We start from the raw sequence: 26,487 nt of genomic DNA on the forward strand, positions 1-26,487 counted from the left end.
CATTTCAATTTATTTTTCTAGAATGCCACTTTCTGAAACACGTATATGCAACATTTACAAACAGGATATTAGTAAACTGGGAAATCAAAGTTGCTGAAGCAAATGGTGATTAAAAAGCCTCATGTTCGATGCACACTGGTAGTTAAAACCATAAAAACATTTTATTGCTGAAGATTCTCTTTTCTTTTCTGAATTTTATGTTAGACAATTTGTTTGAACATGAGCTACAAGTCACAGAGTAGGAATGAATGTTATCCAGAAATACAGAAGTTGGATAGGAAGGGATACTGAAAAAAATCTAATGAACAGTGTGACTAGAGAAATTTATGCTATAGGCAAATGGTATATAAAATCTGTATACTAAACAATGTGGAATAAATTAAGTGAATGTGAGAAAGTATCATGGGAAAATATAATACTTACCACCCAGTAATTATAGAACTACAGTTACAAAAGCAACCACAGTTAATCTAATTGTATTCCATTGGATAGGAGCTATCAATATGGAAATTCTTCATTACACTGTGTCGTGAATGGACTTCTTGACCCGTAAAAGTTATTGTAATTGTTTAAAGCTTTACACTAGCTTTCACCTGTATTTGACAAACTATAAGAGTATCTACGTTCTTGTTATTTTGCATATTATTTTCCACCCCACTGATGAGCAGGCTCTCCAGAGGTTTGCTGGTGCCAGTTAAGGGAAGAGACTAGAGTAAAGTATGGACCAGCATCCATATGTGTAAGTCACACAGGTCCTTGACTACTGTTCGGGTCCTGTATGCTGTTAGTGGTCAATGTAAAGTTGTTAGTCTTGCACACAACCACCTAAGGATCCTGAAAGCACAAAAATGAACCTTATTCCACTTTTTGCACCCGTAACTGGTACTGCAAGTTTCCATCCAATAACAAGGAACTGGACCAGAATTTTATTTAGCCTCAGAACTTTTTAGTAGTTGACTCTTTTAATTACAGGTTATTATATTTTTTTCTATTACAATGTCATATTCGCTTTCTTTTTACTTTGGATCATGGTCATTCAGTTAAATGCAATGTAAATTTACAAGGTCAAGCAGAAAGCACTTGAAGAGTTTAAATATTTTTACAGTTATGATTTCAAGAAATATTCTTGTGTTCACTTGAAAACTAAATTATGAAACCAGGTATCTAAAAGCCATCATTTCCACTGAATGTTCTTTGTTTGTATTGTCTATGCTTGACAATATAAACCAAGAAGAACATACTGTACTCTATGTTGCCCTTACAAAACATTGCCTAAATAAGGCTCAGTTTGTTTTTTTCTTAAGCAATGTAACTGACACTTATTTTAAAATTCTGTCTAAAATAATAAAAAATATTAATAATGTTAATAGTTTCCATGAAGCTCTGTCAGACTGATAAAATATTCATTTAGAAAACACACTGAGGTGGAAATATGCAAGGCGCTTAGGGTAAATTTTTTAATGATTGGCTCTCAAGCAATTCTATGGCTGGTTTCCTCTTCACTGACTATTAAAGGAGCATAGCATAAAAGCAGATGTCAGATTTGGCACTTTGCTTTTAATAAAATACCAAGTGCTATCATTATACTGATGAGAAACAAAGACTGTATTTGTTTCTGAACGTATTTGTATTCTGAAAAATTCCACCGCTGGGGCATTTTGAGGGATCCTCTTTGTTTGGATCACAAACCACAAACTACAGACCCAATATATGCAAACCTGCATGCTTCAGTTCTGCAAGGTAGAGCAAAAGGTCCTACATTACAAGGAAGTGAGAGGTGGAATTGGATACATTTTGTCAAGCATTGAAAAAGGAGACAAAATTTTCTTCTACGGACTATGCCAACGGGATATGAAGAAGTGTGCCACTTGTTAGAAATCTGAAAAATTACATACTGTAATATATGGAAACAATTCTGTATTCCTCCTTAGTGACTACTGAGTAGTGTGGACTCATTTGTCTGATTTTTTTTTAAACCACCTCTGATTTCTGAAGGCAGGTAAGGAGTGCAATAATTCAGATAACTTTTAGCTATGAACTGAATTCTCTGTAGAGAATCACAGTTATCCTGTTTCTTCAAAGGTAAGACTGCAAAAATTCATACCTTGTAGATCCATCACATAAGGAAAACACTTTGTGTTGACACTATGCTTTCTCCAATTTCAAACACAAGCTTTCTTATATTGGATTTAGAAACAGGAAATTTTTGCCAACCCTGGGAGCATGTGGAAGTATCAAGAGTTTCAGTGAAACACACATTTGTTTGGAGGTTTTTGAGTAATCAAAGGCGATTTGTTCCTCTCTCCAGTGCAATTCAGTCAAGTCATGACAGAAGTAATGCTGAGGTACCAGGGAGGTTATGTTGAGGGACAGTCAGTTGGGGTATGTCTATACTGCACCTGGGAGCAAGTCACCCTGCATGCTAAAAACAGCAGTGTTGACAGAGACTTGGGCTAGCCACCTGAACTCGAACCCGGTCAGCTGAATAAGCTTGAAAGGCCAAGTCACCACCCGAGCCACAATATCCACATCATCTTGCACATCCACATTATCATGCTTGCAGAGCCCCACTAGGTTTGCTACCAGCTGCAGTGTAAACACATCCTTGTTGCACACAAGTCTCCCTGTGACTAACTTAATGGACAATATTCCAGTCTCTTCTGAAGCTGTAAGAACAGCATTCTAACTATAGCCATACTGTTCATCTAGGGAACAGGAGGCTGAAATAAGCCACATATCTCACATTAACCCCAAAACCTAGCAAGTTTAAAGGGAACTGCCTTTTCCTACAGCATGTGGGAAGGGATAATGAGGGAAATAGCCTTTAACATTTGTATAACTGACAAGATAATGTATAAAAGTTGGCTTTCCTACTGTGCAACCTATTCAGAATTAACAGTAGAAAATTATATCTGATCACACCTTTCCAAGATACCACTACCTCTGCTTGAGCAAGCTCAGAATGCAGAATTTTCCAAAACTATTTGGTTATGTAAATTATAATAATTAACAGTTAAGCACAAGACATGTTCTGTGCAACTCATAAAACATTACATTAAGACGAATGTAAATAAGGCTCAGGGCCGCAACATGTAAGTGGGAAAGGGCTATTTGGCGAGGGGGCAGGCTTAGGATGGTGACATGTTCACTTCTAGCGAAGTATCATGTAAAAATTCTGTAGAAGGGATATGAAAGTGAGAAGGGCTGTTTGGTCAACTGGGAAGTCCAAGACTTGGGGATAAGAGAAGGAGAAACAGAGCATTGCTAGCAGAGAGAGATGATCATAGGTGTAGGTTGGAAAGTATTTGTATACGGCCTTGAAGGCAATGACAAAAAGTTTATATTTCATGAAGTGGAAAATGGGAAGCCAGAGTGAGGATTAATTTACTACAAAACACATACAGTCTCTATGAAAAAAGCCCACTGGATCCATATCTTTCTTAACTAAGCACAGTGTCAAGTTAGAACTGCCATCTGATGTATACAGGAACTATTAAGAACTCTCTTCCCATAACAAAATTTAAATGAACTGGAAGCAGAAGTCACGTGAGTCACCAATAGAGCAGGAATGGACTGGAAAAAGGTCATAACATTAAAGAAGAAAAACCAACCCCACACAAATCCTTGGCATGTTAGTGTAGGGGTAGCATAAAAAGGTTGTTTTAAAAAATATCTGAACGCTTGGACTGATCAAATTGTAGCACTTTTCTCTTTGTAAAGCTGGATTTACATCACCTCTGATTCTGCAGCAGACACATACTAGGGGCTTTAACTCTCTGGTCCGGCAACATCTGTGGACTGGCAGGACCACAGACATTGCTGGACCAGAGAGCTTCAGCTGTCTCCAATTGGTCTGGCTGGTGAGGCAGGTACAGGAAGCCCCACTGGCAGCACCACAGTGGGGAGCTGGGCCAGTGGCAGGGAGCACTGCTGGCAGCCTTAAAGCTAGGAGCTGGGATGGGAGCCCTGTCATCAGCCAGGAGTGCAGCCCAGGACAGGAAAAAGCTCTGCTGGCAGTCCCACGGCACAAAGCCCAGCTGGTGGGCCGAGAGCACAGCCTCTCTTGCCCCAGAAGCCCTGTGGTGGGGAACCCTGCCAGGAGCAGAGCACTCTCCCACCCCCAAGTGGGGGCAGGGAGCAGAGCAGTGGCTAGGAGTGGATCCCAGCCAAGAGGCTGGCAGCCCCCTCCCCTCCCCCCGGGTGGGACCTGGGGTCTGAGCTTCCCAATATAGCAAATTCCCTTGATCAGGATCACTCAGGTCCCAAGGGTGCAAAACCAGGGCAGTACAACCTGTAGCACATTTTTGTACCACCATAACCCACTCTTTTGTATATTTAAAAAAAATTAAACGGACAATTCAGTTAGAAAAATATGTATTTTAATGCTTGACAATTTATCCATCAAATAAGGATGTAATTTCCCTTTGGAAGACTGATAATCTTAGCTTGTAAAGTTCAAGTATTTTTGGAAGTGATGCATGAAAGAGCCAGAAAGTGCCTGTATTAAGCTAAGCAGCTGGTAGGTTTCAAAATGTTCTGGTATTCAAGAGGAATAGATTTTTCTTTAAAATACTCTTTCAAAAATGTTTCTCCTCTCACATTTCTAAATGAAACCAGAATCTTGCTCAAAATAAGTTACTATCTGCATCAGAAATTCTCAAGCTATGGGCCGGGACCCAAAGTGTGTCATGATCCCATTATAATGGTGTTGCAGACATGGCCCTCCCTCCCATGCTGGTGTCCTACACAACCCCAGAACTGGCACCCCTGGCTCCACAGGGTGGTAGAAGTTGTGGGGGACAGGGGGTTGCCAACTCTCCCACTCCATTAGCCGCAATGATGTTTACTCCATCCGGTCTGGGGGAGCTGGGTATACCTTGTGGTGTGTGTGGGGAAGGGAACTGAGAGGGTTGGGCCACAGGAGCCACATTGCCCACAGCTGCATAATGTCCCATCCCTAGACATATGGAGCATAGAGTGCCACTAAATTTAGGGCACCTCACTGGGTGGTGCCCCACACAGCTGCCTAATCTGCGTATACCTAAGGACAGCTGTGTTGCCAGGGCTGGCTACAACTTGCTGGGGTCCAAAGTCAAAGCCGGAGGATTTCAGCCCTGGGCAGCAAGTCTCAAAGTACAGGCTCCAGTTCAAGGTGGAAGTCTTTAGGCTTTAGGTTTAGCCTGATGACCCAGGGCAGGGGGATTTGGCTCTGTCCCCCCCTCAGGTGCCAGGGGTTGGGCAGATCCAGACTTTGGTCCTCCCCTCCTGTAGCAATTTTTATTTTGAGAAGGGGGTCACAATGCAGTGAAGTTTGAAAACTCCTGAGCTATACAACTGCCGCTGCCCTCTTCCCACAGGCCTCAGCTGTTACTGCAATGCCTTACGTGTCCACGAAGCCACAGTAGACACAGTGTGACTTTACACAGGGTTGAATATACAAATCTTTCACCACAGGAATCCTTGTTTATTCTACAAGTGACTGTGTGTTTGATAGACTCATCGTATTCTTAATCTGTGAGCACCACAAAACCAGGACATAGTCGGGCATGACTGACATTCCACACTCAACATAGGCACAGAACTGAAATATCAGGCATGCATCACAGGTCAGAGAGAAATGTTGAAGTTCTAAGCTTGCTGTGAGGGACAAAAAACCCCAGCAGATTAATTAGTCCTTTACTTTCAGGAGCACCAAATCAAACAACAATTTACTATTAACAAAAATTCTAAACAAAAACAGTTATCAATAAGAGATTCCAAATTCTTCACAGGAAAGGCTAAGAAGGATGTGATCATAGTGAGAATGACTTATTTAAAAGAGAAATTGAAAAAGAATCACTGGTTTTAAAACAGCAAAATGTTAGGGTTTACAATGATTAAAAACTATGAAATTACATTTTATAACAGCTAAATTAATTAAATTGCATTACGGAACATAAAATTATAACTAAACAGTAACCACAATGGCTTATTACACATGATCCAGTTAAAAATAAAATTATTCTACTTTACAGTGAATATTTTCTAACAATTGAGCTGAAATCCCACATGTAAAAAGGCTCATTTAGACACCATTCCCAGGTGGTTGGTAGAAATAGCCCATGTCCTAAATAGTTACAAATCTAGCACTGACAGAAATCTCTTATGACTGGGTTTTTAGTAAATGTCACATCAACCTGACAAATACAAGGCTATGAAAAGCAGATAGCTGCTAACTAAATTATCCTAAATCCTTTCTGAGATTTCTGAGTTATTTCGGCATGCAAACTTCAGCCTGAATGTATCTGGAGATGAAATAATGCCTTCCCTATGCTTTGGTGAGTGGTTTCTCATATTAGAGTTTGTAAAGTAACAGTCATTCTATGGCATCTGTTGTCATAACTCCAGGGCCCATGATACTGTCCAATTTCCCAAACTATGAAAGATCAATGTAGGTGACCTCCAAAGGCAAAACAGATGATGCTGCAGGAACTGATATTTTGGGGAACTAAGCTGGCGCTCTTCCTCCTGAATAGCATATTGGAGGTTATCATCTTTCTAGAAGTGCCATCTTTTGGATGAAATGCAAAATCTAAGTCCTACAAATTTACAGTCATTAAAAAAAAAAAACACACTTAAATACATCATGGGATTTTTCATAGCAGTGTGGTTATCCTTGTGTCCTGAACAAATTTCTTTGGGTAGGCATGTCTGAATTCCCAATCTGTTTTAATACATTCTTTTTTTTCTGCCTCATGTAGTATGTAGAATTTTTGTATGCTTGTTACTTTCTTCCTATTTTGTTTCAGGAAGAAGGGTTATTTCAAAGATGGGGTTTACTTTCGAAAGAGCCCCCGTCTACACTTTTTTTTTTTTTAACTTTCGAAAGAAGCTCTTCCAAAAAGAGATTATACAAATGAAGCACAAGACATGTAAATCAATGCCTCATTTTCATTTTCAATTTCCCTCATTTGCATTCCTATTTTGAAAGAGGAATGCAAGTGTAGGCACAGCCTACATGCCTGGACATGCTAATTTGAAATAGCTGGGTGCTATTTTGAAATGCATTCTTGTGTGTAGCTGTTTTATTTCAAAATAAGATTTCAGAATAGTATTCCAGAATGGATTATTTCAAAATAATGCTGCTGTGTAGAGGTAACCAAAGAAATCTGGGCATACTGATATGTAAGCAGAAAGTAAATGTGCAATCAGACACGATCAGGTTATTTTCCTGTTTTGGATTCAGTGCAGGACTTCTCAGGCTGGCTGATGTACCCCTCTGTACCTTGTGACTTCTTAACTGAATGGCAGGGAAGTAATTCTCTGTGCTTTAATCTACCTTTTTTTAGTTGCTCATTAACACCTAGCAACCAAGTATGTTTTATCACATATATCTTCTGTTCTCAGGCAATGATTTGATTCCTGTGTCCTAGCAAAAGGTCTGTGAATGTACACACCTAAAATTGAAAAGTCAGCTATCAGATTGAAGTTTAATTTCATCATCTTTGTTTTCAAATCTCACTTAAGGGAGAGTTAAGAGCTTGGGGTTACTGCACAAGGAGATATCCCAAGCATGTCTTTCCTCAGTTCTAAAGATGGGTTTTCTCAGTTGGTAGCAACTACCTCTCCCAGGGCAGGGAGTCTGTGACCTGGGGAAGCTTTTAAGCAGAAGCCTATAGTATTTTTAAAGTCTGATGATTGGGCTTACCATCAGCCTAAAGACGACAAACTTACTCGGTCAGGATGTTGCTGAATCCCCATCAATCAGCATTGACAACTATATGTTAGAGGTCATCCACGAGTTCGTTTACCTCAGGTCCACCACGAGTTCGTTTACCTCGGGTCCACCATCACTGACACCCTGTCGTTGGACACTGAGCTAAACAGGAGGATCAGAAAAGCGGCCACAACTCTGTCCAGACTCAGCAAGAGAGTGTGGAATAACAACAAGCTGTACACTCACACCAAAATGCAAGTCTACACAGCCTGCACCCTCAGCACCCTCCTTTATGGCAGCGAGACTTGGACCCTGTATGCCCACCAGGAAAAGAGGCTGAACATCTTCCACTAGCGCTGCCTCAGGCGCATCCTTGGAATATCATGGAAGGAGAGCGTGACCAACACCGATGTCCTCGAGCAAGCTGGAATCCCAACCATGCACACCCTCCTCAGGCAGCGTCGGCTCCGCTGGCTTGGCCACGTCCACAGGATGAATGATGGAGAGATTTCAAAAGACATCCTGTATGGTGAGCTAGCCTCTGGCAAAAGACCTCCCGGATGCCCTCAGTTGCGCTACAAAGATGTCTGCAAGAGAGACCTCAGAGAGGTAGACATCGAGCTGGACAACTGGGAAGAACTAGGAGACGACCGCGGCAGATGGAGGCAGGGGTTACACATGGGACTTCAGAAGGGCGAGATGAAGAACAGACAACTAGCAGAGGAGAAGTGAGCGCACAGAAAGCACACTAAGGATTTGCCAGACACCCACCACATCTGCAAGGGATGCAGCAAGGACTGTCACTCTCGTGTGGGCCTTCATAGTCACAGTAGACACTGTAAATGAAGTCCTCAATTGAAACTATAAAGGGTGCGATCCATAGTCTATGCAGACTGAAGGATGCCTACTACTGAGAGCCCCCACCTCCTGTACTCAGAGTCAGAGGAGGGAACAGCCTTCAAAAAGCTGTTTTGAAGATAAAAGCATTAAAAACTACAAGGCACTCAGGCTATGTCTATACTGCTGGCTTCTGTTGACAAAACTTCCCTTCTCTTGGAAGAGAACTGCTGGATAGGAGCATTCTGTCGACATGCCTGTACACCTCATTACACAAGGAAGAAGGGATGTTTTGACAAAGGGAATTTTCTGACATTTGGCCCCATGTGGATGGGTCAAATGTTGGAAAAGCCTCTCCCGACAGAACTGTCAACAAAAGATACACAAATTGGCCACCACGATTTGTGTATCTTTTGCCAACAGTTCTCTGCAGACGAGACATAACCTTGGATACTATAGTGATGGGCCAATACAAATAAAATAGACAGAAATTTAAAATTGGCATTCATATACTTGAACACTGGCTTGACAATCTACACTTGGGATGTGGTAATTTATTAGGTTGCTCACAACAGAAAAGCTGGTTCAACATATGTTTAACAGCTTTACACACTACTTATAAAATTTTATATATATATTTTTGGAATTTTAATTCAGTAGCTGATATCTGGTCAGAACAACACAGGTTTTCTTAAATCAAACATAGAACTAGAATCTTGAATAATCTGGAAATCACTTAACATGTAGAAATAGATACTTCAAAGACTTCTAGAAATATTTACTACAACATATGCCCTCTTCTTGTATCTCTGTATTATCACAAAACGAGATCAATCACACCATTAGAGTCCGGCATCTGGAGTTAAGGTTTGCTAACAGTTCATATATTTATGTCCTGAACTTGGCAAAGGAATATTCCTGCAAGTTTATCAACCACCATAAAAAGATAAGAAAATTGCTGGATGCTGACAAGAGAGATTTTTGTTTATTTGACTGCTGAAGCATCTCCCTAGCACAGTTCCAAAAACAGAAAAGGCAAAAAAGCATCACTATTTCAGACAGGAAAATTAACATCCTCCCACCCACCACCCGCTTCCTTCAATCCGATCTGATGTGTCAGTTTTTACTGTAATTTTTTTTTTGGTCCTCTGTACTTATAAATGTCAGTCTGTACTAGAAATTAAATTGCTCTGATGAAGTGGGTCTGTCCCATGAAAGCTCATCACCGAATAAATCATTTTGTTAATCTTTGAAGTGCTACATTTCTGCTGCTTTATTTTTGGACATGTTCAAAGTCAAGCAGAGCAATAAAAGCAGAGGAATTTCATGATGATCGTTTGAGAAGGAAAAAGACCCAAAAGACTAATTTCCTACAACAGAAATACTTCAGGAAAACAAGTATTTTTGGAAGGAAATTCCCAACAGGTGGCAAGGGCAGTAAGAACCTGCACCATTTGATGTTATCTTACCTCTGTTGTAACTGCACCCCCGTAGGGAAAAACACTACATTCAATATCTTTAAGTTTTTCTGCAACCCCTGTCAACATTCTGTGACTGCAAATTTGTTGTATGCTTTTATTTGGTGCGCTAAGAAAAGGTTGATAATTAGAGGTTAGTGTGAGGCAATACAAGTCACAAGCACAATGCTCATGGCCCAACTCACAAAGAGCTGTGAAAACACAATTTACCTAAAAGGAAGCATGCACACACAGCACTTTCTCTTTCCCCTCCAAACAACACTCTTTCTATAGAAAGAATCATGGACCAAATATGATAAATCTCAGGAAAGCTGATCTCTAGCATTACAGACCAGTTCTCTGTGTTTCATAAAACTATTCTGGGGTAGGATGCTGAGCTACAAGGACAAGTTTTAGGTTAGTTTACACACACTTTTTAAAAAACTATGATGCTACTGTCATGAACAGTTTAAATGCGACTTGATTGCCATGAAGACTGTGATCAAGGGACTAGGCAAGATTAAAAGTGACACTCCTGGAAGCAAGTGTGGAGGGATGTTGTCACTGAGCTCTGACACAGACGCAGACATTTCCTGGTGGGAAAAGGCTTAGACTGTCCCCTCTCCCAGAGAATGGTAAATATTAGGGAAGACATGCAAACATACAGACTTCTTGTTTGTTTGTTCATTTTAAAAATCTGTTTTCTTTTACATGCTCTTGTTCTAATAAATATTCAACTGCTCAAAGAAAGATGTCTTCTCTTTGGATACCACTGTCATTGCTCCCAGATAAAATAAAAATGGCTGCTTACCACACAGTTACTGTAGTTCTTTGAGATGTAGTCCCTGTGGTTCTTACTTAGATAAGCATGTGGGGCACCCATGATTACATATACTCAAGGAACTACTATGAGTACTGTATGTAAGTGAGACCTGCTAAGGAACTCACAGTTGAAACACAGGAGACTGCAATGCAGCCTCAGAACAGAAGAACTGTGATTTTGCCACGAGAAAAGTGACAGCTTTCCTGAAAATCTGAAAAAGGTGCACTCAGTGAGACCAGGTGCAGTTAGACAGGTAACTGTGACAGTGTGCTCTATATGGTGAGAAACTTTTACTATTATGAAACAAACAAAATATATAACCCAGAAACAATATCTTAAAGTGTTTCATGTCTAAGTTGCAATATTGGGGCTTTCACCATAGTTTTGACAGTGGCATCCCCATTGTGCGCAGGGATGAAAGTGGTAACTTGGGCAGCTGCTGTCAGCCCTGGGCAGCCAATAGCAGAAGCCTTAGCCTTAGCAATAGCTCTTAGCCTCCCACTCTCAGCCCTAGAAAAATCACAGAAAAGTAAAAGAGAATTTTATGCCACAAATAATGTCAATGATTAGATTCCCACCATTTTCCATAGCTTATCCACAATTCAGACACATTTTTTACAATCATCCTGCAATTCTACCAGGGCCTTACACATTCAGAAGGGACAGTCTCTGCAATCAGAGGCATGACTGTGCCTTGGACAAGCACTGTGATAGCTCTGGTATAGCTAACACCACTTAAAACAGTGAAAATATGATAGTTCTAGCTTTAGCACACGCTAGCAATGCAAGTAAGATATTCAGGGTTCTGATGAGGCTTAACCTGAAGCCCATGCCCCCCTTGTATTTTCATTGCTATTTTCAGACATGCCACCTAGAGAAAACTTAGAGAAATTGTCTTGTTTAATCTACATGTACAAAATGACACTTATTTAATAAAATTTTTAATATCCAAATAAGTCATTACTCTTAAAAGAAAAGAATCCATACACACATTGCACTGCATTAGTAAATTAACAGAATTAGCTTCTTAAAGGCCACCTAAATTAGCTACCTACACTCTTCTTTACAGTATATAGAAAGGGCCTAAAAGACTAAACACACAAATAGCCTTCCCCGCTCATGTCTTCTTAGAAATTCAGATTTTGACTAATCTGAAAGACTATGGTGCAGAAATCAGGAAATTATGACATCACAAGCAAAGAGGGAACAAAAGCAATCAGATGATATTAAATTTAAACACAGAGTGGTAAGTATGGGTTTCCAAGTAAGGTGGCAAAGCCAATTAGTAACATTTTCAAGAAAAAGTTAACCAACTAAATGATATTTTTCCTACGAGTAGAACAACATCCACACTAGAGATTGTACTGCTTTAATTATTTTGGTAAAAGGAAATCACCCATCTAACATAAGTAACTAAAATCAGTACAAAAATGTGTGTATACCAGTGTTCCCACTAAGTCTTTCCAGCCATAGTTAGGATAACTTTTGTTATGTTCCCCAAGGCATGTGCACATGCACACCACCAATAGAAACACATGCTTCTGGCTGTGGGCTCTCTGCTAATCAGCTGGATGGCACCTGAATCTCTCCTGGAGGGCTGCCCTAACTCTCAGCTTACAGGGAACGCTGGTGTAGCCTGGTATTCTGGAATGCAAGTCTCACTGATTTTCACTGGGATCTATACTCCTAAGTCAGTGGTGTCTAATAGGGAATCAAAGATCACCACACTTGTGGTCATCATCTTTCCATATTTACCACATTATATTATTAAATAAAAATTACCTGAACAAATGCCCTCTCTCAGAGCCAGGCCCCCCCAGCCCCTCCCTGCCTCTAACTGAATGCCCCCCCCAGAACCAGGCACCCCCTGACCCCCTGCTCTAATTCAATGCCAGCGACTCACCAGAGCTGTCACTGGGTCCAGGGGCGGAGCTGCCAGTGGAGCCACTGCCAGGATCACCATAATTGCCACCACACACGTCCCTTAGCAAGCAGTGGGGCATTTGTGTGGAGCAGGCAGACAGCACTGCCCATGTGCAGCTCTCAGGAGGAGCATTTAAAGCATGAGTGTCCAACCTTTCGGCTTGCCTGGGCCGCACTGAGTGAAGAGGAATTGTCTTGGGCCACATATAAAATATATAATATAGTTAATGTATATAAATCACATAATAATGTTAAAAGTTTACGACCTTGTGGGGCTGCATTACTAGCTGTCCAGGGCCGCGTGCAGCCCGCGGGCCGCAGGTTGGACATGCCTGATTTAAAGGCATTTAAAGGCTACAAGAGCCATGGATTGGCCACCCCCATATTCACCACAACACAGTGTCCTATTCACCACTTGTGGTGACTGGTGAATGTGTTGGACACTGCAGTCCTAAATTATTTAGGTCAATGGTGGGCAACCTGCAACCCAAGGGCCACATGTGGCCCACTGGGGTTCTATGTGTGGCCCACGAGACATTTTGTTTAATGTTGTTCACATACAGGGTTGCCAGATTATGCTGATTTCCATGTGCACCCTTTATTTTTAACTACTGCAGTTTCTAAAGAGACACACACTTAAAACAAGTGCATGTGACGTGTGGTGCGTGTTGACTGTGTGCACTCCCTCTGCATTGAAACAAAGCATTGCCACAATTCATTTGGCATACCCTGTAAAAGTCTAGTCAGGCAAGCAGTTAGCAAAACTACCTATCCTGAGAGACTGTCTTCCTTACAACAATCTTGTGGCCCACTGAGATGAAGGAGGACCACTATACTAGCCTGGATTGCCCATCTCCAGAAAAATCCACCACATCTAATATATTGCAACATAATTAATAATAAGGGACTATTTTTTTGGAAAATAAAGAGGAAGGAGAAACTTCTGTTTAAAAAGAAATGCAGAGAAGTAATCTACCCCCACATCTCAAAATCATTATTCCCCTCACACACTCCCTTTCGCACTTTATTGAAATTCATATATTATCTCTGCCACAGAAGATATGTTGGAAAAATAATAACGGAAAATAAAAAATGAAACAGATTACATCCAACATGTAGCTGTAAACCTCCTTGCCCGCCCCCGACAAAATAGGCTTCTTCACATCTAAGTTTTTGAAATATTTTTAATACTAGAAAGGTTAGAGGTTAATCCAGCAAATATGTAGCTTTTTATCAGTTTTAGATTCCATGCAACATTACTCTGAACTATATCACAGGACCACAACAGCTACAGAGAAAATTTAATTTATATTAATGAAGGGAGAAACATGCTTAAGGCTTTTCTAGAGATTACTGTGGTTCCACTTAATGATCTGACTTGCATGAAAAAGGATTTTGAACATATTAGCAGTTCAGGTTTGCTTAAATTAAATAGCTTTTTAATTGTAAAGAATCAGATGTGCTACTGCCCTTGCATACCATGGAGTCACAAATCTTAAAACTGATGTAGGGTTCAGTTTGCATACATATGCATCGGTCACAGTAGTAAGAGACATGTTTAAATTACAGAAGTCCTGACTAATTTTCTTTGCTGACCGCATCTGATCATTTTGTGATTTATTCAGCTTGGTCTCATATACTTCTCCTGACTAGTCAGGACAACTGTAGCTCTTTGGGGTATTAAACTGTCTTCTAACCTCAGAAAACAAAAACTGCACAAGAAGACGTGCGGCTCTTATTCCTTATCCCATATTTTATTTAACAAGAAATATAATCAAAGTTATAGAAAGAGTTCCTGAGGAGTTCTGTGCTCAAAATTTTAAATGTCTGTTTCTACATTTAGAAGTATTATACTATATATTCATAAAATTTGTCAATTTCTGTGTCAAATAACAAATAATCATGTGACTTTCAATTACTGTGGTAAATTATTTCAAAATACCTGGCAGCAAGTATGCTGGAAAAATATATGCATAAAAAGAAGAAGATTCCTGTAACGATTTTTGACAAACTGATTCCTGAATGTGCATATCAATACAGAACTTTAAAGAATTCATTTAAATTGCAATATAGACACATATTACCATCTCCCCTCAGAAGCAGCAAAAAGCCTTGGGGAAATCAGGGATAACAGAGGAATTAGAAAGAAAAGGAGCAAGGGATGAACCTGGAAGCCTGTTGGATGTGGGTGGGTGAAGTATGGAACTGTGTTTTTTTGTCAGGGGGAGGAAGGGATATTGTTAGGGAGTCGGTCTGCCTCCCCCATGCTGACCTCAAGCCTCTGCCATTCAGGCACATCTCCTTGTTCCCTGGGTTCCCACACTCCCTATTGCCTGCTCCACGTGGTCCTTTAGCCCTGGGACTGTTCACCTCCTGGCTTAATGCTGTCACTCCACTAGTGCCTGAGCCAGCACCCTAGTCTCTCCAACCCAGCCCTTCAGAATCCCAGTTTGTGACCTCCCCTCCCCCAGTAGGCCTGTGTACCTCATTCTGTTAGTCCTAACATGACTCCATGGACAGGGGGCTGTGATTAACGCAGGTGACTGCTGGCTGTTCTGGCACCACAGCTGCCTGGGAAGACAGGTGAAGGTAGGTGAAAGGTTGAACTGTAGCACTTCTCAGGATAAAAGTATTTTCTGAAGGAAGAATAATTCTGCACCAGACAAGAATTGTGCACATGTACACTGGTGTAGAAATCACCCAGAAATAAAACAGCCTAAGATATGCCTTTCACAACGGAACAGTTCTCAGATCCTGAACACAGAATTAAGGGAAGTCCTGCAATGCTCAGATTTGACTTTCAGAAATAATTTTGTTCTGGACATAAATGCAAAAACATTTACCAATTTATATTTAGAGAAAATGGTTTATGAGTTAGTTGTATAGAGAATCACCTGTAAATGCAATAGTACTTCTCTCATAAACCCTAAGGAAAAAGCTTTAAAACATGAAGGTTATTTAAACACTTTAAAAAATTGACACAAATGGAAATACAAGTAAACAAAACTTTCAGTCCTATAAAAATAAATTAACTGGACTCACAATACATAAATTCCCACACTCCTCTGCCACACCCTTAAGGCACAGTATAGTAGCGAACATGGCGTAGTCCGGAGTAAACAACACGTGGCTCCAGAGCCACATGCGGCTCTATATGGAGTCAATTGTGGCTCCAGGTGCTGCTGCTGCTGACTCCTCTTGCAAAGCTGCCACTGCTGAAATAATGGAACTAAATTTAATTGGTTTAACTGCTGGCCGGGTGGCTGGAGGGATTCAGCCATTACACCAATTAAATTTAGTTCCATTATTTTAGCAGTGGCAGGGCAGGACGCCACTCATGCTGCAGGTGAGGGAAGTGCTAAGCCTGCAAGAGAACTGAAGGGAGAGGTGGCAGAGTCTGCCCCTGCTGAAGCTGCACAGCCCTGCTGAGGCGGCGGCAGCGGCCACAGAGGAGCAACAGCAGCGTGCACAGCTAGAGTTTAATCTTAGGGATGGGGGGGCAGGTTTGGGGCTGAGGGGGTTAAGCCTTGGGTAGGGGGGTGGATTTGGGGCTGAGAGGGGTTAATTTGAGGGGGGGGTGGGCTTGTGAGATGTGGATGTAAAGCTTGGGGTGGGGGGTGGATTTGGGGGCAGAGGTGGGTAAAGCCTGGAGATGGGAGCAGTTGGGTATGCCAAGGGGAGTAGAGCCTAGGCATGGGGTCAGGGACAGGAAGGGTTGATGTGAACATCGCTCCTTCCTGTTTAATGGTCTATCCCCCGGTGCAGCATTTTCCTTGTCCTCATTTGCTGTCTAATCCAGGAGTGGAAGTAGCTTAAACTTTCTTACTGGTACAAATCATACTGTGCGTGCTGTTCTTACAATACAGGTGACAAAAATATGGTTTGATATTATTTACTCAGGACTGTCTCATATTCATGAGCATTGTGGCTCCTGAAGTATTGATTTTGTAACTGAATTTGAAAAAATGTCTCTTCTCACTATTTTGACTGCAGATCTCTGGCATAGTCTATTACCACCTGTGTGGATTCCTTTTTAAGCATTTAAAGATACCCTATATATAATCACTCTCATGTACCAGTAAATTCACATCAATCTTATATTTTTATTATTTTATATATCCTATATATAGGATACCTGGAAATATATGTAGCATGATAGCCTGTTTCGCTGAGGGGGGAGAGGGGAGGAAGAAAAGAAATCCATCATGAGCTAATGACAACTCTCCAGTGAGCCCGCATCTCCAATTATCAAACTGATAATAGGGTGTATAGCAGCAAAATGTGAAATCTTTCTAAAAGACTATCTGCGCATTTGTTTAATGAGAAGTGTAAATGGAGCCTTAAAAGTGTGCCGTGGCCACCAAATTGCTTTACTGACACAGTGAATCCAGAGAGAGGTGAAGAGTCTGAAGCTTAAATGTTTCACATACAGATAACATGCACAGTTGTTTTAAAAAGTTCAAAAGGATTTGTTTCTGCTTTAGAAATCATTCATGCCAGAGAAACTCCAATTACTTCACAATCCTAATGTTACGCTGTGTTAGTTTTGGTAAAATTGATTTACACATCAGACTAAAGAGTAAAATTGTCTCTGTGGGCCTTCTGAAGCCTATTTTGGAAATCATAACAGTATAGAAGTAGCAATGATTAAGGGTCCTGTTTTGAAAATAAAGTATAACTCGGAGGGAGCTACAACAGTTCAGAGAAGGTAACATCTAGGTGGCAGTTCACTCAAAATTCAGGTTGCTGCTGTCAAAGTTTACTTCAGAGGAAATTCTGCACCACTGTGCAGCGCAGAATAATTTCTGCAACAATGTTTTTTGTGCAGGTTTTCCTCCCCATCCCCATATAAAAATGGACTACTGCAGTGCTGCTGGCCACCATGAGACGCCACTGGACCTGGCAGAGCTCAGCTTACACACAGAAGACAATGGGGTGGGGGTGAATGGGGAAAGAGAAGAGTTGGGAGGTCCTAGCAGCTGCCTGTTCACTGCATGCCCTGAGAAGAGGGGAGAGCAGTGTGCAAGGAACCCCTCCCAAGCTAGGGATGGCGCATGAGGCTGTTTCTCCCTCTGGATCTCTGGGCTCTGAGGTGAAGTGCAGGGGGAAGCTGTCTATGCTGAGAGAGGCCATGGCTGAACTCTGGTGGGGGCCAGTTTTCTGGGCTGGAAGGGACCCCATACCTGGACTCTGTGGGTGGGTTGGGGGAGGTGTCTCAAATGTGATGTCTGGACTTGGTGGGGGATGGTGCAGGAATCTATGGGGGGGCCCCCTATGGCTGGGTTCTAAAGGGGTAGAGATGTGCTGGGGGGTATGATTGTGAGTTTCTAACGCCCCTGGCTGGGCTCTGGTGGGGATCAGGGGGCAGAGAAAGAGGAGCTAGATTATAACAGAGTTTTCTTGAATGCTCTGCTCCTGAGAGACCAAGAGGTAGGTATGTAGTGTGCACACACACACGTGCATTTTCACAGGCTTACTTATTGACCGATATTTTAAATAAAATTACAGAAATAATTGAAATTGGCATCATGTTGCATTATTTTGACAAAATTTGCAGTTTTATTTTATTTTTTTGTGCAGAACTTCCCCAGCAGTAAAAAGCTGTTTCCAGCTTATTGCTATTCACTGGTATAGTCTACATGAATTGAACTGGTAGATTTTGTTTAGCTACCACTAGACAACTGTCCTCATCGTAAAATCTCCACTACATTCGACACTTTTATAGGCAGAGAAATGGATGCTGAGGACTTGTCTACACTTGAAAATTAATACAAGGTAGGGTTTGAATTTAAAAAACAGCAGTTAAATAAAAGTTAAAGTTAAATAGAATTCCTGTCTTACAAAAGCAAAAAAGGTTTACTTTGACTGGTTTGTCTACTCAAATGCATTCTTTTGAATAAAAGAAGACCCTAGCCTACTGATTGTCATCTGTTTGGTACTCAGTCACCATAGTTGCAAAGTTAGGGTATGAAGGGGAGTCTTCTAATCTGTTCATGAAGTAAGGCAGTACAGTTCATATTCAGTCATGCATTTCATGGATTAAATATGAAGGTATTTCTGGCAGGCAAAAGATCGTTAATGCTAAAAGGAAAACATCCTTTGCCACACTATTCAAATGCTAGAAACACATATTTATAATGCTGCTTTGGAGGTTTTCTGTTTGTAAACTGAAGTTGAATGAAGTTTGCCTCACCCCACAGAGAGCGTGAATAAATGGTAGTTTGGGGGTAGGCAGACATACAACTCATCTGCACACAGGTGATGGAACTAGGGGAACGACCGCAACTCCTGGCTTGAAGTTGTATCCATTATATGCAAGGTTTACAGTTTGGTTCAATGACTCTCAGCATCCTCAGTATAAAAATTATTCTGGTACCCCTCTATTGTGGGGGAGATGGTGTGGAGGGGAGGTGGGAGAGAACAAAGAAAGGGATCTGGCCGGGACTTCCAGATGTGCAGAAGTGTGGATGTAATAGTCTTTCCTTCATCTCACTCCATGATTCATAGCCCCTTCCACCACACACACACAGTTCTGGCTGATTTGTCATAAGGAAGGTTAAATGATGCAGCAGGCCTATCACACCCTCCACTTCTGGTAAATAAAGTTTGTTTAGTAAATTGAATTAAATTAGGGTAGTCATAGTGAAGTTCATTCTAGCCCAGCAGTTCCCAAACTATGTTCCAGAGGAACACTGGTGTTCCACGAGCTGTTGCAAAGTGTTCCGCTAGTGAAAATGATTAATAGCAGTCTCTTCCCCATTCTTAGGGAAAAAAGTAAATTTTGGGATGCAATTTGCTCAATGTTACAGTGTTGCTCACTGCTGGCTTAGACCTACAGTAAACCAGGGAAAAATAATAGATAAAAATTAAGTAATATTTGGTATTTGTTCTAGGGACATCATCTAACAAAAATGGTAAAATAGTATTTGTTAAGCTTCACTGAAAGCAAAGAATTTATGACTCTTTACACCATTACGTTGCTATAAATAACGATAATACATATTCTTTTTAGGCATTTCCCACTCTTAGACCTTTGCCTTATAAACACCTCAACAAACTTTAACCAACATCAACTCAAGGCATATAATTCAGAAGAAGGGTTTTAGATTTGCAGTTTAAAGATAAGACAATTTACATATCTAGTTTAAGTGTTGTTACAGGGAAAGGATCTCCATGTTTTATTAAGAACCTGAATTTTTCATTTTCATGACGGCATGGCAGCATGTTTATATGGAAATAACACAATAAAACTTGTTCTTAAAGAAGGCTTGGTATCCTGCATTATTAATAGGCCAATGAAGATATAAAACTCACAATGATTGCAGAGAAGATATGATATGTAATCACAAGAATAAATTATCAGAGTTAAATGTTTTCAACATCACCATAAGGATAATTCACTTCTGATTACAGTCCACTCTCTCATATCCAGCAGCCCTAGTACCAGAAGTTTCCTGGATATTAAAATATTCTGAATAATAGCGAGGTATACCTAGCAATGCATAACACTAAAGAAAAACAAGATCAGATGTTAAGAAAAACAAAAATGTATGCAGAATACTTTATTTACCACCAATGGTAGTATTGTACACTGTAAACTTGCACTGTATTTACTTTTACTATACTGTACTTACAGAAATCTTAACTAAAATTTATTTACAGTTAAAGCGCTGGTTATTTGAGTGTTCCGGATGATAGGATGCCAGCTATGAAAGAGCTGACTGTGTATAGTTTAAAATTACAATACATCTCTTACCACAGAGAACATACTTTGTGGAAAGAAATTCCTCTGCACTGATCAAGAGAGGCATCGTACACTGGGGCAGAGGTTCTCAAGCTTTTTCCTTCTGAGGCCTTCACCAGCACCATATAAAAACTCCACTGGGAAGGGCCTGCCTCTCCTGGTACCACAACTTCTCAAGGCAACCTGTGGGGGGGACACAAAGTTATAGGTCCTCCCTCCCCAGATTTCTGTGAGGGTTCACATCAGAACATGGCCAGCAGTAGGCATTTGGCATTGTGCAGGAGGGGAAGACTTCCAGCCACAGAAGGGTAGAGTTGGGGGTAGGGAAGACCTGACCCATGTTTTTGCAGAGATAATCGCTTCCCAGCTCCCACTCCCTGTGGCTAAAAGCAGCTTGTTCCTTCCTACCTTTAGAAAGTCAGCTAACACCCCCAAACTGCTGTTGGCTACTAACATAAACCAGTCAACTCTTGATTCCTAGGGGTGGGTGGCATGTGAGGAAGGTGCTACATGCCTGTGTCCAGGGGGCTGCTGCAGAGTTGTGGTGTGACGAGGCTGCAAATAGCTTCCTCTCCACCAGTCCAGAGCTCAGGTGAGGGGTAGAGATGCTTCCCTTTGCCAGCTCTGTATGGGGGTTTGGCCCATGCAGGGCTTGGCTCCTCCTGGCCAGGATCCCAGGCTGCAGGGTCTTGAGCTTTCCACAGCTCTTGGTTAGGTGAATGATCCAACCAGGGGCTGGAAGAGAGGTGTACCATGCCAAGGGAGCTATGGAAGAGCAGCAGGATGAGGGAACGAAGCAGAACAGCAAGGAGAGGTTATTGAGAGAAGTAGCATGTAAAGGGCTGATGGGTGAGCAGCAGAGGCGACATGTAACCAGCCACCACCGGCCTGTACTCACTAGCCATTGCAGCAAGCAGCCAGTGCTGGGTGGAAACAAGGCAGAGGATGAGGGAAGCCTGCCAGCCAAGAGCCAGCATGCAGCAGGGACTACACTGACAGATCAGTATTGGGAGCTGCTGGCCCCACATGCTGCAGCTTTGCCCAACCACCAGACTTGCTCACCCATGCCCATCATCAGACACTGGATCGCCACCACTCACTGCTGGTGGGAGACCAGCTGGTGAGCAAGGATCCAGAGAGCAATATGATCCACCAGAACTGATGGGAGGGGAGAGAGATAAAATACAGGACAATTTGCCCATTTTTAAGGAAGAGCATGGACATCTGCAGGAGGGCTTAAAAAATGGGACTGTCCCTTTAACATAGGGACATCTGGTCACCTCCACTACAAGGAATAAATTATTCTTTCCACAAAAAATGGAGGAACAAAGAAATCTACGTGGAACACGTCCCTTCCCTTGCAGTGTCTTCTGGGAGCAACGAAAGCAGAGAGCAGACCATTGCAGGGGATGGGAAGGAGGAAAACAGGGCATGCATCCCCAAAGAGACATTAAGATTGTGTCTACACTTGCCCCCAACTTCAAAGGGGGCAGGGTAATCAGGGCAATGGGAGATTACTAATGATGTGCTGTGGTGAATATGCAGCACTTCATTAGGCTACTTTTCTCCCACGGCAACTCTGAAGTGTCAAACTTCAAAGTGCCAGCATGCTTGTAGCTGTGGGCACTTTGAAGTAAAGGGAGTAAAGGGAGTTTGAAGCTGAGGCAATTGTTACACTTTGCTTCAGACACCGATGCTCTAAGGTCACTTGTCATTAAAGGAATTCCTGCCTCCCTATGGGTTAATAGTTGGTACTTCTGATGATCTGAGATGCTATTTAACAGTAATCTATTTCACAGATATACTATAACAGATGTAATTTAGCTTCATTTCTGATTAAATCTAAAGACTAACTACAAATTTAACCTACCTAGGTAATGGTCACATACTAGATATTTTATATTCACTGATTCCCCCCCCATGTCATTTTTACTTTTTATAAATATTGTTGTATTTGTGATAATCTGGCACTGCAGTCTGTTTTTAGTACAAAACTATTAGTTTACTTCCCAAGCCAAGATAAATAAAACTCTTGATTCAGAGCCATGTGAATGGAAGAAGTACTACAACCTATCTGGAGAACTCTGCCAAAGTCATAGAACAAAATGGTTCCACTTCCTAATAGGGTGTTGCCGTGCTGACTTTAGTCAAAGTGGATCACTGGAAAAGCCTAAAAATAAGACACACAATTTGGGGGTAGAGCACTGGGCTACTATTTACAATGCCTTTAACACACAAACAATGCCATTTTTTCCCTTAGTCTTATCTGCCCTCAAATTTGTCCAGATATGATCCACAGACTCTTCATTCAGCTTCTGGAAAATGACAACTGGACTCACGTAAATTCCTTTCCTGTTTAATCACTGCAGCTTTAGCATTATTGGAGCTGGATAACTGTTCAACATTACAAACTTTGCAATTGGAAATAATTTACTACTTAAGTCCCAACTGTGATGTAAAGCTGCTGCTGAATCAAGGAACTATTGTCAGGTAGACGCCTCTGCTGAAAATCTGTTTTTATTTGAAAGGAAATACAGGGTACTTATCCCTATAGTGCCAGTTCCCTCCATTTTTTTAAATGTAGGTAGAATCTCTCTAATCTGGAAATCTCTTGTCTGGCAACATATGTAAATTGGTATGACTTTAGTTAGCTGGGTGATCACTTATCATGGGTGTGGCCAAGTGTCCCATAAAATTTGTTTACAGCCACCTGTCCTGGCTCTCAGTGTCCTGTGTTGTTATTTAGCTGTGATTTACTCCTCAATGTCTTCTGAGAGCCCAGTAAGCAGTGGAAGTGCTGTTCATGTGCTGGACAATATTGACCTCCTGCCTTCTGGGACATTCTCTTGTCCACCACTGGTCACGTCCTGAGGATGCCAGATGAGAGAGGTGCAACCTTTGTAAGAGGTGATTATCGGGGGGGGTGGGGGAACCCTGAAGTGTTTGAAGAGGAAAGGTAGATTTGAGTTAATCAGTGGGAGTCAGCAGCAGCAAAGAACCAAAAGTCAGATTTGAAAATCAACACAGAAATCCGCAGGACAAAGTACTGCATCATTTTTAGTACAAGAAGGTTTCAAAACTACTTCAGAAAAGAATGAATCACAGCACTTACAATCATAATGATTAAAAAATATGCATTTTTCCTTTTTAGACATCCCTATCAGAAGATAACATCAAGAGAAATATGTCAAGCTGCAACACATGCTAACATAGGAGTGTGATAAGCAGATCAAATGCAGTCCATCAGGGTAATGGCCAACCGTGATCAACAGGAGTTGCGAGTAGCTGAACCTGCAGACACAAAGGTAAATAAATAAAGGGTCTGGTGGACCCACCAACAGCTAACCCTAACAAACTGCTGCCAGTCCACAAGATGCTATTGCCCGCCCCTATTCTAACAGTTTCAAATTTTAATGATTATGGCATGGCATTACTTAGAAGCCAATCAGGAAAAAATGAGGGCTTCAAGGTACTGGATAATCAATAATGGTGCGTTTAAGGGTTATAACTTTTCATTGATCCTCTCTGGAAACATAGCAATGAAGGGTCCTGTGGCACCTTATAGACTAACAGAAAAGTTTTGAGCATGAGCTTTTGTGAGCACAGACTCACTTCATCAGTTGCTGGTCATGGAAATCTACAGGGCCAGGTAGTTGCAACCCTTAGAATGTTTAGCATTTAACCACATCAAGTCCAGAATGGGCCTCAATTTCTCTAATATTTTGGTGACTACTTGAAAAAGTGTATTTAATAAAAGGCCTGTTTAGACTAGTTGAACAGATTAGGTACAACTGTTCCTTCAAAACTCCAGGAAATGCCTTATTTGCTGCTTTTTCAGGTGCTTTCTTCTGGATTCCTACAATTACATATGTGCAATAAGTGAACCATCCTCTCTCCCAGGAACATAACTCAACTAAAATTAAAGTATTAGCACACTTCTATTGGAAACACACTTACTAAAGCAGCTTTAAAAGAAAATGGATGGAAATAAGTGCGTTTTGCCAAACTATTCATTACAGGTAAAACACACAACAGCCGTAATAGCTGCATTGTTTTTGAAAATTATTATAGATGTGATAGATGGGAAGGCTACTACCCTTTTCTAGACATCCCAGTATTCAGCTAACTAAACTGCCTGTAAAGGGTTATACCCAGAGATACTGGGGTCCCTGAAAACCTCCAGGAACTATTGGCAAGGAGCTCAGTGAGGAGTGGAAAGGGGGGGAAAAAAAAAAAAAAAGATTTTTGAACTGCAGCAGTGATCTCCCTGAGGCAAAGCTTTATGCAGCCAGGTAAAACATACTGAGATGAAATGAGTCAGGAACCAGGTATGAAATTTAGAAAGATGTTGTTTAGTCAGAAGTGATCAGGTTATTTTTTAAATTTTTGGTTTGGATTGTGTGACTACTCAGGCTGATGAACTCCCTGTGCACTGTAATTTTTAAACTGAATTCCAGGGAAGCTATTCTCTGTGTTTTAACCTGCTTTTTTTTTTTAAAGTTGCTCTGTAATACCTAGCAATTAAGTATACTTACCAAGTATGTCGTTTTTTTGTTTTGTTAATAAAATCACTTTTTTAAGACTATGATCTGATTCCTGCGTCCTAAAAGGCAGAAGGTTGTGTGTGTACATGCCTGTGACTGAAATGTTAAGAGCTTGGCGTTCCCAACTGGGAGACATCCCAAGTATGTCTTCCTGCATTCTCAAAAAGGTTTTTTGCATTGGGGTGATGGCACCTTATCTCCCAGGGTCAGGGAATCTGTGACCTTGGCAAGTTATTTTATGTAGCATCCTCTAGTGGCAGTGTACAGTAAACTCTTTCATATCTGGCAGCCCTGGGACTGGGAGGTTACTGGATATTCAAATATTCTGGATAATACACAGTTATATCTAGCAATGCATAACACTAAAGAAAAACAATAGTAGATATTAAGAAACAAAAATGTATGCCGAGTACTTTATTTGCCAGCAACAGTAGTATTGTACACTGTAAACATACTGCATTTGCTGTATTTATTTGAATTTACTTTCATTCTACTGTACTTATGGAAACAGTAACTAAAATTTACACATGGTTAAAATGATGATCATTTGAGAGTTCCAAATGATAGAATGCTGGATATAAAAGAGTTTACTGTACTTCAAAGGTTCTTACAGGCCTCCACTTTCTTCACTTGGTTTCCAGCCAATAGGACCAGAGAGGTTTTGCAGGGGGCTAGGGCAGCATGTGAAACTGACCAATGGGAGATGAGCTTTTGCTCAGGTGGGGCAGTGCAGCACAATTTCTCAGCTCTCAGTGGATGGTTTCCAACCAATAGGAGCTGAGAGATTCTGCTGTTGGGAGGGGCAGTGCAAGAAGCCCTCCCTCAAGCACAGGTTACATGGAACAGCCAGTGGGCTGGGGCTACTGGCAGGCAAGGTAGCCTGTCTCAGAGCACTGCCGGCCAGAAGCTGCTTAAGTAAGTGTCTCCTAGCCAGAGCCTGCTTCTGGTAACACACCACAACTTCTTTCAAGGACTATGCGCTTGCTTCTACACGCCTCTCCCAGGCCAGAATCCTCTCCTGCATACATACCCTCTCCTGGATCTCAATCCCTGCCACAGCTCAGCAGCCAAACCTCAGCACACTCCCCCACCCTGCCCCAGGTCACAGCTCCCTCTCAGGCTCTGCACCTACTGGAACTAAGAGAGCTCTATAATTAGTCATTCATCAAAAATCATTCAAATCCCATCAGAACGGTATTATATTGTGGGAGTAAATTCATTCTGTACAGATAGCAACCAACTCCAGCACTTGCAGCCAGTTTGACCTGGACCACAGTCCGAAGCAAGAGACAAAAACAGTCTCTAGCTGAATCTGTTGCCTCCTGTGCTGTAGCTAAAGGACTCTTCATTCAGAGCCACAGCCAACGTGGAAAATGCAAAAACCACGTGGACTGACTCCTGAAAATTAGTAAGATCAATGGCAGAGACATGTGCAAATCCATGAGACTGTCATTTTATTCAAA

General features: G+C 41.5%; 2 protein-coding genes across 7 annotated transcripts in view; one reads left to right on the top strand and one right to left on the bottom strand.

Moving 5' to 3' along the window:
- The window catches only part of B3GALNT1 (beta-1,3-N-acetylgalactosaminyltransferase 1 (Globoside blood group)), a 131,745-nt gene that overhangs the window by 101,395 nt on the left and 3,863 nt on the right, over positions 1-26,487 (top strand). For 3 of the 4 annotated variants that reach the window (XR_012646905.1, XR_012646906.1, XR_012646902.1), the window contains 2 exons: positions 23,632-23,785; positions 24,319-24,443. The gene's annotated coding sequence lies outside the window, so the exon portion shown is untranslated. Of the gene's footprint in view, positions 1-23,631; positions 23,786-24,318; positions 24,444-26,487 lie in introns of those variants that run through there. The other variant, XR_012646903.1, reaches the window with a different exon arrangement.
- The window catches only part of PPM1L (protein phosphatase, Mg2+/Mn2+ dependent 1L), a 144,423-nt gene that overhangs the window by 81,798 nt on the left and 36,138 nt on the right, over positions 1-26,487 (bottom strand). The window lies entirely within an intron of this gene.

The sequence above is a fragment of the Carettochelys insculpta genome, chromosome 10 (genome assembly GCF_033958435.1).
Source record: "Carettochelys insculpta isolate YL-2023 chromosome 10, ASM3395843v1, whole genome shotgun sequence".
In the NCBI taxonomy this organism is placed as follows: domain Eukaryota; kingdom Metazoa; phylum Chordata; order Testudines; family Carettochelyidae; genus Carettochelys; species Carettochelys insculpta.